Below are 4,713 nucleotides of genomic sequence, written 5' to 3' on the forward strand. Positions count from 1 at the left end.
TCACAGCCGTTGTCAGGAATTTCGGCCATTTAATATTCCCTCAGGTTGTGGGGTCAAGTACCACCTCAATTTTGGATGCGTTTGTTATGCCGGGTGAATACATGGGGTCAGCACAAAGCTGAACGCCAAGCTTATATGCACCGAAGAAAATGGATTTTAAAGCTCCTCGCGTGCACGTAGGTGCTAATTGTGCACACATAGCCGGAGGAAGGGAACGTACATTAATGGTTGCATAGGGGATTTCGCAATTTGAACTAGACCAGACTCTGACAACAAACCCACACAGTTGCCACCAGTATATTCAAGTTTATACATTTGTGATATCAGCACGTTTTCATACTTCGTGATTATGATGTTAGCATGTTTTCATGCACGAACCCCGTCTGAAGGTTGTCTCAACAAGGAGCTTTCATCAACTTGGTCTAATTTGTATACTCAATTTCCTGAATTAAATCACGTGTCCATCATGCAACAAGGTCAACGATGGTAAAAATATAACTGCTGTCCAACGTGAAGGTAACCATAAAATGAAGCTACAGCTCCCTGTTTTCAAGTCCCGTGAAATTTCTTCTGTTCTGCCACCCTGGAAAACCTTACAGGCGCCCCAACCCGTCTACTGTCACAATAATTACAAACATCAAGGTATGAGCCTAAGGGCGGCCTGTGTTCTAAATAGTAAATAGCCCAGCGGATACTGTAAATGCAGAAATTTTCGCGGTGGTTTAATGTTCGCGGTTTTCGCGGTGGCCGCTTCACCGCGAACTTAAAACCATCGCGAACATTTTCCATGGCAGTAAGAGACTACAATGCATGGTGCTACCGTGAACATAAAACCACCGCCAAAAGTGCTTTTATTTTATTGTTATTTTGTTATTGTAATTGGGTGGGCCGACTACTCACTCTTTACAGACAGAAGCTTACGGTAGGCGGGGCTAGATCGCAAGGGTCTGGAGCGAGCTGCCATTCGGCGCCACTCAGGTAACCTCAATACGACTGTCGCAAGTGCCTGGAGCGAGCTGCCATTCGGCGCCACTCAGTTGGCCTCAATACGACAGTAATTGCCCCAGGTGCGGCCAAGGTACTGTAGGTTTTGAACCACTCACAACGTGCCTGGTGTATGGCTCTCCCCAGACACGGGACCTCAGTTTAACGTCCTATCCGAGGGACGGCCCTAGCCGAAGCTAAGTACTCATTTTCACCTGAGTGAAGTGAGGAAAGTCGTGTATAGTGCCTTTCCCAATGGCACAAGATAGGTAACACGGCAGCCGAACGCACTGCAGTAACACGGCAGCCGAACACACTGCCGAACTCACTGTCGCTGCGCCACGCGGTCCCACTATTTTCCCCGCTACTGCGAAATTAAATCCCCGCGAACTTAAATGCATTTACAGTATGTCTGCGCCCATGCTCGGCTCGTAATGATTGTTCGCGAAGGTCACTAGAGGATAATCAAAACCATATGGAAAACATGACATGCTTCAACTCGCTGGTGATTCCAAGCAGCAGATGCTACGGTTAATTGACGGTGTCAAGAGCTGAGTGGTGACTGGCGAGTTAAAGGATGGATAATATTTTGAACTGTACATTACGAACTTTACACTATACTGTTTTCGTGACGGTGAATCTTCAATGAATCACTGAGCCAGTCGATAAAAGTGAAAAATGAAGTTACTAAATGAAGTCACAAGATGACGTCATACATAAGCCACGTGTTGGGATCGGCCATATTGGGTCCGCCATCATGAATTTCCTAAAATTCATTTTTTTACACAAAATAACACTAAGAGACAATGAAATCGGCTAAAACGTTCATTTGAATGCCTTGTATAAATAAAACCAGGTAGTGACAATCATTTTGGGAATACAATCTAATTATACCAGAGCTGATGATATGGTCCACCATCCTGGATTTTTAACAATGACGTCATTGAATTAGTGTGATTTATAAACATTTGATTATAAAGGTGACCTCTCTGTACATAAGATCTAATCTATGTAAGAAAAAAGGGTTGACTTATCAAGAAAACCGAAATTAGCGAATGCTGCAAAATATTGGTCAGAAACCCCTTGCCATGGCAGCAAGAAAATAATAAACTTTTGTTGACAATAAGAAAATGTTGCCAACTAAATTCTAATGAAAGCCAAGTTTGCTGGCACCAGCGTAAGCTGTTCAGGCGTTATGCGACATGAAATTTGGCGCAGGCCTTAAAAGCCCCAAAGGGGACTCCCAGGTCTGAATAGGGTTAAACGAACTGTGCAACTTGAGAAGTCATGATGAAATTTTGCTTTCCCTGATATGATTTTTAAATATGTGACAAATGTAAGTGAAAAAGAGGAATGTCAAAAGATATCAATCTATAATAATAATTATAATGTTTAATGGTGGGACTTTCATACACTTGAGGTGTTTGGAAGTAAGAAGGCAAACATCATATTGGGCAAATCAAGAGAATCAGGTCCCTATTTACATAATTAATGAGAGAATGCTACAATAGCCTTGTCTGCTAAGATGAGACTTTCATAATCTGGACAAGTAGTGTTATTTGGGTAGAGAATGCGGACCTTTTTAAGGAGGCAGGAGGAGGGGGCAGATGATCTACGCAAGCCTGGTCTAGTCTCGTGTTCTCCCGCGAGATCGAGACTGGGCCATTCTCTGTGACCAAGATGTGCTGTCAGACATCGAAAATTTGGAGGTACGTACTCTACCTTTAAAACAGTCGTTGTTGGAATAAAATTGATAGTAACCGGACCTTTTCTTTGTGCTTTTGTCGGTGAGAAGCGTTTGTAGTACAAACAAAACTAAAACTTCAATGTATTTTCCTGGAAAATTAGATTCCACAAGCATCACAAGACCAAATCAAATCAAATCAGAACAAAACAAGCACAAAACGTTTCATTTATATGATATTCAAAATGTCGCCCTTCGCGGGGCGGCTGCTTCAAAAACATGCCAGCCATCTGAGGAATTTTCTCATTTTGATTTCACTTTGTTGGGCTCTTGAAACGGCAGACTAATTCCCCCAAGTAATAAAAAATCTGTTTACCTCCAGGATAATTGTTTACCTCCAGTGTGAACATTGTGAGGAAATGGCTTGCGGACATATAGCCGCCTAATCGTACGTATTTCATAGTTGTTGTCGTATTCAACAACGCAAATATCTGTGTCCAACTTGAGCTGCTGAATTTCTGCTGGAGCCAACATGTATTCAGATTAATCGAAGCGCCAAATGGCAATTACAATAGGCTGGCGTTCTAACAGGTTATCCCGACCACTGTCAGCTCGCACAATTCAGCTGCTCGCTGCAATTGTGGTAATCGCACTTCAACCATCATCCACGAGACACCCTTCCTCAAGTTGGTGATGGTACTTCTATAAAAGAGCCTCTAACGAGTGCCAAGTTGGGAGTGTCAGCCCTAACGAGTGCCAATACGCAATACCATTGATCGAAGGCATTAGCACCGAAAATACATGAATTCGAATTTCGAACAATACACACTAGGAGCTAGAACCTCCATAGAACTACCATAAGATCGTTTAGCAAACCAGTGCACCTGACGGACTTTATCTTTTTATGGAAAGCAAGTGAATTGGTTATAATGTTTTTTTGTCCTCAATCTCGAAGAACACACTATGGACAGATTGCCAGTAGCCGGCACAATACAGTACCGAATGCGAACACGCTTGGCTCAGTGACTATCGTGACACCAACGCAAATCTATTACCAAAGCATTTAGAGTAGCAATTCAACAGACAACTCTCTGACTGACGACTTCTCAGTAGACGACCATACTTTGTGTGAGCACTAAACGTGATAGCAGCTACAGGTGCTGGGATCAGTTACAGAAGTTTAGGTACAGGGTCCGGACCTGTACATGTACCTGTCCCGTAAACGTGACAAAGCAAACTGTGTGTTTTATTGAGGACAGAGAGATGTATTAACAGTAAACAGAATGTTATTTGGTTTCCGGTATCTTATGGCTTTATGCAGAGATTCCAAGCTTTCGAGCTTTCGAAGGGCAACTCGATCTAAATATGGTAACGTACTGATTTGTAAGCCAATACAAATGTTTTCATCAGAGTGTCTCCAATTCAATTTTTTAAACTTCATGGCAGAAATAACATGCGTTTAGTAACAGAATCAGTCAGCTGTCAACAAATAAAATATCTATTCATGTATAGTAACTGGTTCACTTATATACCCGTATTTTACAACTGTCTCTAATGATTTTCACGGTGATAAGATCAACGTGCAACACCCATTACAAGAACACTAACCTGGAATCCAGCCTTGTTAGCTTTGATGCGCTCCCAACAGTCCGATTATTCCCGCAAGGCACCGACTTTCGGGAGCGGACCAAAACTAACAAGGCTGGATTCCAGGCTACCAGAACACATCCCTAGACTATGCACATGACTCTTGCTTGCAAATCAAAATATAAAGGTGACTGTCCAAGCTTACCCATAATCTGGCACCACTGAGCTGAAATTATGACAGCCTGAAGCGCGAGCGGCAACGCACAGCGGCAAGCCCGCCTTGCAAATCAACGATGAACACTTGTTTTTCTGCCACGTGTATGTTTATGTATACATTCCTTGCTCCATACGATCAAATGTAGACGTACATGCCTATTAATAAATGCCTACTTCATGAGGGTAATCCACAATAACAGCTAATGCGAATATGTATGCAAGAAGTAAATTGTATTTGCAGG

This window comes from Branchiostoma floridae, chromosome 13 (assembly GCF_000003815.2).
Source record: "Branchiostoma floridae strain S238N-H82 chromosome 13, Bfl_VNyyK, whole genome shotgun sequence".
Lineage (NCBI taxonomy): Eukaryota > Metazoa > Chordata > Leptocardii > Amphioxiformes > Branchiostomatidae > Branchiostoma > Branchiostoma floridae.